The sequence below is a fragment of the Panthera uncia genome, chromosome B1 (genome assembly GCF_023721935.1).
Source record: "Panthera uncia isolate 11264 chromosome B1, Puncia_PCG_1.0, whole genome shotgun sequence".
Lineage (NCBI taxonomy): Eukaryota > Metazoa > Chordata > Mammalia > Carnivora > Felidae > Panthera > Panthera uncia.
In genome coordinates, this window is record NC_064811.1 from 152,869,363 (window position 1) to 152,883,548 (window position 14,186).

Consider the following 14,186-nt stretch of genomic DNA (forward strand, 5'->3'; position numbering starts at 1 on the left):
CAGTCTATATCTTATGGTAAAGGGTTGAGGGAGACCACTTAGAAAACCCTTGATCGACTCTGATGAGGATGGATTATTTTACCCAGCTCCACCATTTTCCATTCCATTTCCATTCCTTCCTATTTTTGTATGCCTTTTTTCCAGTTATAGTCCTGCCTTCTGGTGATTTGATCTTGTGGGGACCTGAGGTGACACACAGATGTACTTAACTACTTTGGCTCATCTTCCAGCAGGCAATAAATAGGCACAGATCTCTCTTTCTGTGGCTAGCTTCCATTTCTCTTTCTGTTTCCTGCTATTGTGAATGGGTGAAGTTTACAAATTAGGTCACAAATAACTTGTACTTACCAAACTACCATGGGGGTGTGCCTCTTATTGATCAAAGCTATGTTTACTTCTCATTCCTACACATTCACTCACCTTCTCAGCTTTTCATTTCTCCAACTATCTGCTCATTTCTTTCTTCTTCTAAATGTAGTTTTCCTCTGTTTGCTTTCCTGTTTTTGAAAAAATTATTGTCTCTTGGGCCATATGAATATGATCTATATATCTTTGTATAAATCAATTTATATATGTAAATCAATGTATATTATATTATTTATGTAATTATTACAATTAATTATTTAAATTTTTTTAAATTTTGTTTTAGAGAGCACAAACAGGGGAGAGGGGCAGAGAGAGAGAGAGAGAGAGAGAGACAGAGAATCCCAAGCAGGCTCCACATGCAGTGTGGAGTCCAGTGTGGGGCCTAATCCAACGACCCTGGGATCACAACTTGAGCCAAAATCAAGAGTCGGATGCTCAACTGACTGAGCCACCCAGACACCCCTACAATTATTTCTATATTGTGTTATTTATAAAATTTATATCAGTTTATAAATTGATTTACATATATTAATTGATTTACATATGTATGCTTGATGAGAGGTATTCCTACATATATGAGTGAGACTTTATTTGGCATAGTTTCTATGAAATGAAGCTGGAAAACATCCAGGGGTAGAGAACTATATTCACTAAGCATTGGTTCTGAGTCAAGACACTAAAATAACCTTTTATATACAAAATTCATTTAATCTGCTCTACTACTTTGTGAAGTATGGATTCTTACACTTATTTTTTAGGAATCTGGGCTCTTTTCACTATGCAATACTTTCTACCCAGAAAGGTGTCTGTGAATAAATTTGGTCAAAAAGCAGGCAGTTCCCTAATTCATGAAGTCGGAATCGTCCAGCATTACCTGGATGGAAATTGTCAGATATTAGGGGTCTTGTGTTATAATCTCCATCAGAAACTTGTGTGATCTGGGAGGCTTTGTGATCAGGCAGAGGAGAATGAGAAGGGTGGGGAGGAGATCAGAGATTAAAATAATTGAAAACTACAGGAAGGGAATCATAGGACTCACAAGGGAATGAGTCCAAGGTCTAGGAGGAGAAAGGATTGAGGATGAGGTCAGCGGGAAGAATAGAACCTCAGGGGACAAAAGGGCCATTCAGCCCTGAAATTTACAGGAATCCACAGGGGGTAGATTTAATGCAGCAGACAGCCTTCCCAGAAGCCACTCATATGTAGAGTGACAGGAACCAGGTGAGTGTGGCACTGAAACTTACAGGAATTCACAGGGGGCAGGATTAATGTAGGAGACTGAGAGCCTTCCCAGAAGTCATTCACGTGTGGATTGACAGGAACCAGGTGAGTGCAATCAGGCTCCCCTCCTCTCAGCAAGTGGTGCCAACATCATTTATAATCAGGATGAATGAGTGGTCTGGTTGGAAATGTTAGCGTGCCATGAAATATTGAAATGAATCATGATGTCATGACAAGTGCAAGAAGAAAGGAAGGGGTTGAGAGTTTGAAAAAGCAAAAAAAAGTAAAGGGAAATAAGAATCTCAGATTCTGCTCCTCTGGCCAAGGGAGAGAAACTGAGCTGGGAGATTCAAATATGTGGTCCTTGGAAGGCTGCACTCTCACAGGCCTACTGATGATTTGCTGAAGTCTCCCCAGTCTGGATTAAATGTAAAAATATTCCTTGCTTTGGGAAGCTTCTTTACTTTTTTATGTTTTAAAATAAAAACAATTGCTTAACACATTCACAAAGTCCAAAAGATGCAAAAGAATTTACAGGGAAAGGCAGATTTCCCTCCTGCCTCTGTTGTCCCCTACCTGAGCTCCCCTTTCCAGAGGCTTCTATCATCAGGCTTTTATAGATCCTTCCAAAGACATTCTCAACATTTAAAAACAGCAATGTACATATTTACATTTTTCACACAAATGATAGCATAATGTATAGGTTCTTTTGCACTTCGCTTTTTATAAATTTTACCTTTTAAAATATATTTTGGAAATTATTCTTAATCAGTTCACAGAGGACTGCCTTATTACTTTTTAACGACCACATAATTTCATGTTATAGATGTCTCACAATTTAGTCTCATAGTAATGGGAATTCAGGTTAATTTCTAGTCTCTTGCTATTCCATACTGGACGGTAAACGTCCTTGGACATACATGGAGTCAAGCTTAGCAAGGTGCTGGCAATTCCAAAGTAACTGAGCAGCTTTTGGTGGGCCTCTCAGGTTCCCTAATACTGGGAAAGGTTGTATCTCTCTGGATAAAGGGGAAGGATGTCTAGAAGTATGGGTCCTTCATGATAAATAACCTCAATCAGCTTTCTGGTCCAGTTTGGTCTTAGAGGTTCCTTGGGATCCCTTAGGAGTCCACCCAGAGTCTGTCTGGTTCACCTTGAGCAGAGCTGAGAGAGCACATCTAGGCCCGCCCTTGTCCCAATGCCCTGAGGCCCTGAGGCCCTGAGATGACTGGACAAGTTTACTCCCGAACATAGATTCTAGAGCAATTTAGTGCCTTCTCGGTGCCTGAACACTCACATCCAAACACAATAGGACTTTTGTTTCCAAGGACAGGGCCCTGGGAAGCCTGCCCGACCTACCTGAATCCCTCCTCCGTGATGTAGGACGATGACGAGATATAAATGAGACATGGCTCAGTGAGTTATCAACCTCACATTGGTCAGAACTTCTAGAACCGGTTTAGCAAATTTCTCTCTCGGGATCCTTTCATGCTGCCCAGACACACTCGTTTCAGGCACTGCTTCTGATATTCAGTTCTTTTCTGATTGACTGGTTCGGTCACTGACCGGCAGACTGGCGGGTATGTAATCATGCAGCAGGCTGGCTATTCAGTTCATGGTAGAAGGCCAATGGCAAAATAAAGGATTTTGACTAAATGAACACTTCATTAGACCGTAAAAGACAAAAAATATCTCAGGCACTATATGCACTATATGCCTTGTACCATTTGTTTCTTTTTCTTACTTTAATGAAATGTATAGGACCTCCAGTTCAACGTTGAGGACAAGTGGTGATAGCAGCAGGCACCCTTGTTCTTGATCCTGAACAGAATGTATTGCATTCTCTCTCTTTTGTGCATGTGCACACACACACACACACACGCATACGTGCGCGGGCGTTTTATTAATTAATGTACTAGAAGATGGAGAGGAGGAGGTGTGGCTATATATAGGGATTATAATTGTCACCAGGCTCTGAGTCTCTGAGTCTCTGCTTTCTTATAGTGGCTTCTTAGGTAAGATCCCCTCCTGTTTTTAGGGACATGGACACAGCCCCTCCAAGCTTTCAGTCTGCTCACCTAGCTACCCCATAAAAAGAGAAAGCACCTCTTTTCTAATATTTTCAGCAAAAACGTGGAGGCTGACATTCTTTGGCTAATTGGCCCTGCCTGGGTAACATGTCCATTCCTGCAATGAGTGTGGACAGAGCAGTGGTATTACCACTGGTCAGACCTGAGTCATTGGTCTGTCGCTGGGGGGATGTGGGCGGGGCGGGTCAACTTTGAACCACATGAAGTGTTTATCCCAAGGAAAAGATGGATGGGTGTTGTTACTTGAAGAAGAGTGGGTGGGGATTCAGTAACTACAGCAGATATCTGCCATAGGTACATTGGGAGCTGGGCTTGCGGGAAGTCAGGGCTTATGTCTGCAAAGACAAGTGAAAAGGGAACTCTGGGAGGAAGAAATGGTGTAAGCAAAAGCCATGGAGATGGGCTGGAGACAGTTTAACTAGCAGCCTGGTCTCCCTGGGAAGCCCCACGATGGTGAAGGAGGAGGAGGGCTTATTGCCTTCCTTGTTTTGTTTTCAAAATAATATTTGTTGTTGTGGCCACCACCACCATCATCACTATTTGACTTTTATGTTGTTATTACAGAGGGTTTCCACCAAAGGCCAAGAGACTAGATGATGTACCCCCATGTACCCATGTACCACTCATCACCCAATTTTATAATTGTTAATGTTTTGCCAATTGTTTTTTTTTTTTATCTTATCTCATGGCATACTTTAAAGCAAATCCCAGACATCGAATCATTTCAGCTCTAAATATTTCAAGGCATGTATCTTTTTTTTTTAACGTTTTATTTATTTTTGAGACAGGGAGAGACAGAGCATGAACGGGGGAGGGTCAGAGAGAGAGGGAGACACAGAATCTGAAACAGGCTCCAGATTCTGAGCAGTCAGCACAGAGCCCGATGCGGGGCTCGAACTCACGGACAGGGAGATCGTGACCTGAGCCGAAGTGGACGCTTAACCGATTGAGCCACACAGGCGCCCCATCAAGGCATGTATCTTTAACATAGAGTTTTTTTTTTTTTAAAAAAAGCAATCACAATACATTATTTTCTTAATGTTCATTTATTTTAGAGAGTGAGCAAGCTCGGGAGGGGCAGAGAGAGAGAGGGGGACAGAGGATGCTAAGTGGGCTCCTCGTCGACAGCACTGAACCCGATGCAGGACTCAAACTCACCAACTGTGAGATCGTGACCTGAGCCAAAGTCAGATGCTTAACCAACTGAGCCACCCAGGTGCCCCAGTAATCACAATACATTATTACACTTAATAATTTCTTAATATATTATAATAACAAATCTGTGTTCAAATTTCTGTGATTTTCTCAAAAATTCTTTATAAACTGATTTGTTTGAATTAAAATCCCAAGTCCAAACATTGCATTTGATGGATATGTTTAAGCCTCTCTCTTGAATAAACTTTTACGTTATTTTATGTTAATGTCTCTTTTGATCTATAACATCTCCTCCACGCTACTTTTCCCATGCCATTTATTTGTTGAAAAAATGAGTCATTCTAGGTTGACGGTTCAAGATCATGAAGATGGTGTTAACATGTTTCTCTCTTTGGAGATGCTGTGGGCAAACTGGAAGATAGATCTAGAGGCTTGATTACAACTAGCGGCAATTTTCTTTTCTTTATTTTGGCAAATCTACTTAATAGGTGGTGCTGTGTACTTTCTATTACATCATGTCAGGAGGCATGTGATGTCTGGTTTTCTTAAAGGGAAGAGTTTCCATTTTTCACCTTTAGGAAGGATGTTTGCTGTGGACTTTTTTGGTAGATACTACATTTTAGATTTAAAAGTTCCCTAGTTTGATAAGATTTCTTCTCTTATCACATAGGATGAAATAAATAAGGCATCTTATGGATGCCTTATTTACTAAATGATTTTTCTGCATCTATTCATCTATTTCCTTTTCTGATTTTTGTAACAAGCTTTTCTATCCTCATAGAATAAATTTGGGGAAGTCTCCCTATTTCATCTGTTCTCTGGAAGAATTTGTGTTGGATTAGAGTTGTCTTTGAATGTTCTGATAGAATTTGCCTCTAAGTCTTTCTGCATGAGCCTGGTGTTTTCTTTGGGGGAATATATTAAACCACTGATCCAACATCTCTAATGGTCTCAGAATATTCAGGTTTTCTACTTCTTGAGTCAGTTTTGATGACTTACATTTTCCTATGAATTTGTTCGGTCCATCAAAGCTTTCAAATGTATCGCGACTAAATGTTCATGGCAATTCCATTTAATGTTGTCTTATTTATTCTCAATGTCTGTTATTGATGCTTTCATTTTTCTTGATCAATACTGCATATAGCTTATCAATTGTATTAGTCTTTTAAAAGAACTAACTTTTGGCTTTGTCTGTCCTCTCCATTCAAAACTTTCTTTTTCTCATGTCATTAATTTTAGGCCTTTATTATTTCCTTCCTTCAACTTTATGTGTGTTCTGGTGGACTTCAGACTTTTCAAGTTGGACACATAGCTCATTAACTTTAGCCTTTCTTCTTCTTTTTTTTTTTTTTTTTTTTTTTTTTTTTCTGGACGGGAGAGGGGACTGGGTAGCCTTTCTTCTTCTAATGTAAGTATTTAAGACCATTAATTTTCTCTTCAAGTACTGCCCAACTACACTCCTCAGCTTCTGAGATTTTATTATGAGACATTTCATAATAAACCGGCTTAAAAATACTTGCTATGTCTATTTCAATGTAATTTTTATTTTTTCTTTTTTGACTCATGAGCTTTTGGAAATAAATTTCTATTTCTTAAAATAATTTTTAAAAATTGAGTGCTACTTCACATTCCTTCAGTGAAATGCACAGATTATGTGCATAGTTCGAGGAGTTTCCCTAAATGCATACATCTGGAGAAGTCACACAGCTGTCAGGACACAGACCATTTTTCCATGAGAGCAGAAACTTGTCTTATGGTCTCTCCATCGATTCCTGCTTTTCCCCTGCACACCCTGAGGCAGCAACCACTCTGTTCTCTAGTGTCATAGGATGGCTTTGCCTCCCCCTAATTTAACAGAAATGGAATCATAGTGTATATGCTCTTTTGTGTGTTACTTTTCTTCAATATAGTATTTTTGACTCTTTTTTTTTTAATGTATTGCTTATACATTTTGGTTGTTGCTTTTTTTCTTCCTCTTCAACCTCTCCCCCCTCCCCTTCTTCCCCATCTTCTTTGGAGTAGTTCATATTCCATTGCACAAAAATGTAACAATTTATCCATTCCTCTGTTGGTGGATATTTGGCCTATTTCCAGTTTGGGGCAATTATGATGAAAGCTGCTGTGAATGTTTTTGTACAAGTCTTTTTGTGGAATATGTTTTTGTTTCTCTTGGGTAAATACCTAGGAATGGAAGTGAAGTGTTGAGTCATAGGGTGAGTGCATATTTACCTTTATAAGAAATTGCCAAACTGGTTTTCCAAAGAGGTTCTACCATACAGTCCCAACAGGAACATTCTCACTATAGTTGGATATTTAAGTCTTTTCCATATTAATTCTTCTAGTGAGTAAAATATGGTATCCTAGTTGTTTTTTAAAATCAATTTTGGGGCACCTGGGTGGCTCAGTCGGTTAAGTGGCTGACTCTTGATTTCAGCTCAGGTCATGATCTCACGGTTGTGGGTTCCAGCCCCACACAGCACAGACCTTGCTTTGGATCCTCTGTCTCCCTCTTTTCTGCCCCTCTTTCCCTCCCCCCACTCTCTCAAAAATAAATAAATGTTTTAAAAAATTAAAATCAATTTTATTGATGTATACTTTACATGCACACATTTTAAGTGTATAATTTTAAAATGCACACATTTTAAGTGTATAATTTCTTGAGTTTTAACAAATGTACACACCTGTGTAATCACCATCCCTAATCAAGATAGGGACAATTCTGTCACCTCAGAAAACTCTCATGCCCCTTTCTGGTTGATTACTCTCCACTTCTGCCCCAGTAACCACTAATCTTACTTCTATCATTTTTTATTTGTTTCGCCTGTTCTAGAATTTCATATAAATAGAATCATCACTATGTACTCTTTTTTATGGATGGCTTCTTTCACTCAGCATAATTTTTTTTATTAAAAAAACTTTTTTACACTTTTTTCATTTTTGAGAGACAGAGACAGAGCATGAGCAGGGGAGGGGCAGAGAGAGAGGGAGACGCAGAATCTGAAGCAGGCTCCAGGCTCTGAGCTGTCAGCACAGAACCCGACGCGGGGCTTGAACTCACCAACCATGAGATCAGGACCTGAGCCGAAGTCAGATGCTTAACCAACTGAACCACCCAGGCGCCTCTCAGCATAATTATTTTAAGATTCACTCATATTTTTGTGTCCAATATAACATTTCCCTTTTCATTGCTGAGGGGGCATTCCATTGTATGCATTTTATACATTCTCCTGACGGTGGACATTGGGTTGTTTTTACTTTTTGGCTATTATGAATAAATGTATTTTTTGATATATGTTTTTATTTCTTTGGGATAAATTCCTAGGAGTGGAATGACTGAACCATATGATAAATGTACGTCTAACTTTAAAAAAAAAAAATTTTTTAACATTTATTTTTGAGACAGAGAGAGACAGAGCATGAACGGGGGAGGGTCAGAGAGAGAGGGAGACACAGAATCTGAAACAGGCTCCAGGCTCTGAGCTGTCAGCACACAGCCCAATGCGGGGCTCGAACTCACGGACCGCGAGATCATGACCTGAGCCGAAGTCGGCCGCTTAACCGACTGAGCCACCCAGGCGCCCCTATGTCTAACTTTTTAAGAAACTACCAAACTGTTTTCCAAAGTGGTTGTATTATTTTACATTCCTGCCAGTGGTATATGAGCGTTTCATCCTCACCGCATCCTCACCAGCACTTGGTCAGTCTTTTTAATTTTAATAGGTTTGTGGTGGTATCTCATTGTGGTTTTGATTTATATTTTTCCCTGATCACTAATGATGTTGACCATCTTCTTGTGCACTAATAAATGTCTCTTGTGAAGTCCGTTCAAACATTTCACCCATTTATATGGGTTATTTGTCTTATTACTGAGTTGCAAGAGATATTTATATATTCTATTTATAAATTACTTGTCAAATGTTTTCTTCCAATGTGTAACATATCTGATCATATACTTAAGTGGATCTCTTGGTGTGCAGATTTTAATTTTTATGAAATTTATCACATTTTTCTCTTATGGTTAATGCTTTTCTTGTTTTAGCTGAGAAATCTTTGCCACCCAAAGATCATGAAGGTATTTTTCTGCGTTTATTCTAGAAGCGCTATAATTTTTTTTTAAGTAAGTCTTTTTTTTTTTTTTAATTTTTTTTTTCAACGTTTTTTATTTATTTTTGGGACAGAGAGAGACAGAGCCTGACGCGGGGCTCGAACTCACGGACCGCGAGATCGTGACCTGGCTGAAGTCGGACGCTTAACCAACTGCGCCACCCAGGCGCCCCTTAAGTAAGTCTTTATGCCCAGCACAGAGCCCAACACAGAGCTTGAACTCATGACCCTGAGATGAAGACCTGAGCTGAGATTGAGTCGGACACTGAAGTGACTGAGCCTCCCAGGCGCTCCTAGAAGTGCTATAATTTTAACATTTGTATTTAGGCCTTCATCTATCTTGAATTAATTTTTATGAGTAACATGAGCTAGGGGTCAAGATACACTTTTTTCCTTATGATTTCCAATTGTCCTAGCACCATTTTTGAAGAATCTTTCTTTTTCTCGTTGACTTCTTTTGGTTCCTTTGTAAAACAAAACAAAACAAAACAAAACAAAACAAAACATCAATGGGCTAATTAATGTTGAGCTAATTTCTGACTCTGTTTCTGTTACACTTGTCTGTTCATCTTTGTGACAGTACCGTACTATCTTGAATACTAAATCTTCATAGTCATTACTGAAATCAGGCTATGTAAGTCCTCCAAATTGGTTCTTTTTTTTTTTCATGAATTTTTTTTCTTTTTTGCTATTCTATGTCATTTATATTGCCATATACATTTTAGTATCTGCCTTTCAATTTCTATAACAAAGACGTGCAGGAGCTTTGAGATTGCATTAACTATAGATCAGTTGGGGAGAATGTCCACTATTAAGTCTTTCAATCTGTGAACGTGTGTATCTCTCCATTTATTCTGGTCTTTTAAAATTTCTCTCAGCAACGTTTTGTCATTTTATACATACAGATTTCATACAAATTTTGTTAAAGTTATTCCCAATTATCTTATGTTCTTTCATGCTATTGTGATATTTTTTTAATTTCCTTTTTCATTTTTTTTTGTAGCTAGTATATAGACAAATGATTGATTTTTATGTATTGCTCTTGTATCCTTTGCCCTTGAGAAGTTGTTTTTTGGTAAAAGTAAGGTTTGCTTTTTAATAGATTCCTTAGGAATTTCTACATGTACCATTATTTTGTTCGTAGATAGAAACAATTTTACTTCTTTCCCTGTCTTTCTATTTTCTTTTTTTGCCTTATTTCACTGGCTAAGATCTCCAGTACAATGTTGAATGCAAGTGGTATGTCCATACCTTTGCCTTGTTCTTGATTTTAGAGAGAAAGCATTTGGTATTTAACATTTAAATATGATGTTAATCGAAAGATTTTCATAAGACAACTTTATCAAAGTTTGAAGTTTCCTTTGATTCTTAAGTCTACTGAGACTTTTAATTAGAAAACATTGAATTGTTACAATTTTTTTGCATCTGTTGAGATGACCAAATGATTTTTCTCCTTTATTCTTCTGTATAAATGATGAACCATATTAATTGATTTTCAAAGTGTTAAACTACCTAGCATTACTGTGACAAAACCTGCTTAGTCATGATGAATTATCTTTTTTATATATGACTAGATTTGATTTGCTAGTACCCTCATTCAATTTGTTAAGAATTTTTGCATTTATATTCATGAAGATCATTGGTCTATGATTTTATCTTCTTGCACTTTACTCATTCCCTCCTTACCTTTTGAAAGAGTTTGTGTAAGATTGCTATTTATTTTGTAAATGTTTAAAATAAATTTTCTTAGGAAAAGGTTTTTAATTCTGAATTCAGTTTTTAAAATGCACTTAAGACTATGGAGACTTTTCTATTATTTTTGTATTAGCTTCTGTAATTTTTGTCTTTCAAGAAATTTTTTCATTTCACCTAGATTGTTGAATTTGGTAGTATAACTTGGTTCATAATATTACCTTATTATACTTCACTCTGCAGGATCCATAGTGATGTCCCCTCTTTCATTCCTGATATTGTTAATTTATTTGTTCTTCCTTTGTTTTTCTTGAAAATTTAGTTAAGAGTATATCAGTTTTATTCATATTTTCAAAGGACTAACTTTTGGTTGTGTTAATTTCCTTATTGTTTGTCTTTTTTTAATTGATTTTGGCTTTTTTAGTTGTCTCTCTTTATCTTATTCTGTGTTAACATTTGTTTCTTTTTCTAGTTTGTCAAAGCAGAAACATAAATCAATGATTTAAAAATTGCTTTTCTTTTTTTATATAGTCATTTAAATGTTTATTTTTGAGAGAGAGAGAGAGCACGAGAGCACAAGGGAGGAGCAGAGAGAGGGAAAGCCCGATGCAGGGCTCAAACTCATGAACCTGTAAGATGATGGTCTCGGCCAAAGTCAGACGCTGAACTAAATGAGCCACCCAGGTGTCCCACTTATATAGTCACTTAAGCTCTATTTTATTTTTTTTTTTTCCTAAGAACTACTTTATCTGCATCTGACAAATTTTGGTATGTTATATTTTTAATACCAGTTAAAAAATTTTTCTAATTTTCTTTGCGATGTTTTTTCTCTGACCTATATAATTAGAAGTGTGGCATTAGAGTGTTCACTTCAGCAGCACATATACTAAAATTGGAATGACACAGAGAAGATTAGCACGGGCCCTGTGCAAGGATGGCATGCAAATTCATGAAGCTTCCAGAAAAAGAAAAGAAAAAAGAAAAGAAAAGAAAAGAAAAAAAGAAAAGAAAAGAAAAGAAAAAGAAAAGAAAGAAAAGAAAAAGTGTGGCATTAGAAGCATCTCTTTCACACAACGTATCGTTAGGTCTTACTTTTTTTTTTTTTAAGTCTAGTTTGACATTCTCTGTCTTCTAATTTGAGTATTTAGTTCACTTATATATAATGTAATTATTATATAATTTTTTTAGGCCCATATCTTTCTTTTTGGGTTTTTATTTGTCTTGTTTTTTATGTTCATTTACTCCTATTTTTCATCTATTTTTAGCTCAATTAAGTATTTTTAGTATTTCATTTTACCTCTTCTATTTGCTTTTCTGTTCTACCTCTTGGCTTTATTTTTTAGTGGTTGCTGTAAGAGTTACAATATACTTCCTTCCTATCCTACCTTGAATTAATGTTATTTTTGTTCACATATGATGTAAGAACTTTCCACTTATCTATCTCCCTTTCATTTTGCCACTGTTATCATTCATTTTCCTTTTTTGTATGTAATAACTTCACAATGCATTGTGGTGATTATCCCTTTAACAATAAATTTTCTTTTAAGGAAATCAAGAAATAAAAAGAAAAAGTATTTTATATCCATAAACTTAACACTTATTGTTTCTTTCATTGGGTAAAAGAGTGTTGTGTGTGAAACTTAAGTTTGTAACTGGTATAATCTCCTTTCAGCCTAAAGATATTCCCTTAATATTTCTTTTTTAGCATAAGAGACTGTTAAAAAACTGAGAACAAACTGAGGGTTGATGGAGGGTGGGAGGGAGGGGAGGGTGGGTGATGGGTATTGAGGAGGGCACCTTTTGGGATGAGCACTGGGTGTGGTATGGAAACCAATTTGACAGTAAATTTCATATATTAAAAAATAAAAAAATAATAATAAAAAAAGAAGCAAAAAAAAATATTTCTTTTTTGTGCAAGTGTACTGGTTATAAACTGCTCAGCTTTGTTTATATGAAAATCTCTTTTACAGTCCGTGTTTGTATGCTTTTACATGTTGACATACTTTTAATATCATATTTAAGAAACTGTTGCCTAACTCACTATTCTAAAATTATTATATGTTGTTTTTTGATGTTTTATACTTTAGCTTTTACAATTAGGTCTATAATCCATTTTGAGTTAATTTTTGTGTATGTTAAGAGGTAAGGGCCAAGATTCATATTTTGTATATCATTATACTATTGTTCCAGTACTGCTTTTTATAAAGATTATTCTTTCTTCATTGAATTGCTTTGGCAATCTTGTTGAAAATCAACAGACAATATATAAGTGGATCTATTTCTGAACTCTCTATTCTGTCCCATTGATCTATGAGTCTATCTCTATACAAATACCACACTATCTTGATTACTATAGCTTTGTACATCTTGAAATCAGGTAGTATGTCTTTCTACTTTCTTCTATTTTTCTAATTTAAAAAAATTAATTTTTTAATGTTTATTCAATTTTTGAGAGAGAGCGAGTGAGCAGGGGAGGGACAGAGAGAGAAGACACAGAATCTGAAGCAGGCTCCAAGCTCCAAACAGTCAGCACAGAGCTTGTTGAGGTATTTGAACCCATGAACTGTGAAATCATGACCTGAGCCAAAGCCAAAGCTGGATGCTCAACTGACTGAGCCACTCAGGTGTCCCTACTTTCTTCTTTTTTAAAAAACATAGTTTTGGCTTTGGGGTACCTGGGTGGCTCAGTTGGGTGAGCATCTGACTCTTGGTTTCAGCTCTGGTCATAATCCCATGGTTTGTAGGTTTCAGCCCTGCATCCGGCTGTGTGCTGACAGTGCAGAGCCTGCTTGGGCTTCTCTCTCTCCCTCTCTGTCTGCCCCTCCCCTGCTCATGCTCTCTCGCTCTCAAAATAAATAAACATTAAAAAAATAGTTTTAAAAAAGTTTGGGCTCTTCTAGGTCCTTTGCATTTCCAAACAAATTTTAGAGTAAGTTTATCTATTTCTTTAAAAATTCCTGATGGGATTTTTTTATTAGGATTACATTCAATCTATATATCAATATGGAGTAACCTCATATTGTAACAATATTGAGTCTTCTGATCCATGAATATTGTATTTATCTACAGTTATTTAAGTCTTCCTTAAGTTCTCACAGCAATGTGATTTTCCGTTTTCTAAATCTCAGGTCTTACATGTATTTGCCAAATTTTTTACTAAGTATTTCACATTTTTGATATCATTGTATTACAGTTTTTCATTCCAACTTCTAGCTGTGCCTTGCTAGTGTATAGAAATACAATTGATATTTGTTTATTGACCTTGTGTTCTCAATTTTGTTTACTCATTGCTGAGTCTTTTTTTTTTTTTTTTTGGCAAATCCTTAGTATTCTTTACCTAGTCAATCACTGTCCTCAAATAAAGACAGTTTTACTTCTTCCTTTTCAATCTGGGCATCTTCTTTTATCTTTTACTTCTGTTATTGCATTGGATAGGATTGTCAATACATGGTTAACTCAAAGTGGTAAAAGCATACATACATCCTTGACTCTTTTCTGGTCTTAGGGGAAAGCATTAAGCCTTGTATCATTAAGAATGATGTTAACTCTAGGTTGTTT

General features: G+C 36.6%; 1 non-coding gene across 1 annotated transcript; it reads left to right on the forward strand.

Annotated features, from left to right (window-relative positions):
- The first annotated feature begins 11,490 nt into the window (after window positions 1–11,490).
- On the forward strand, window positions 11,491–11,597 carry LOC125924096 (U6 spliceosomal RNA). Its single transcript, XR_007458279.1, has one exon. It is a non-coding gene; the product is annotated as a U6 spliceosomal RNA (small nuclear RNA).
- Window positions 11,598–14,186: the final 2,589 nt, after the last annotated feature.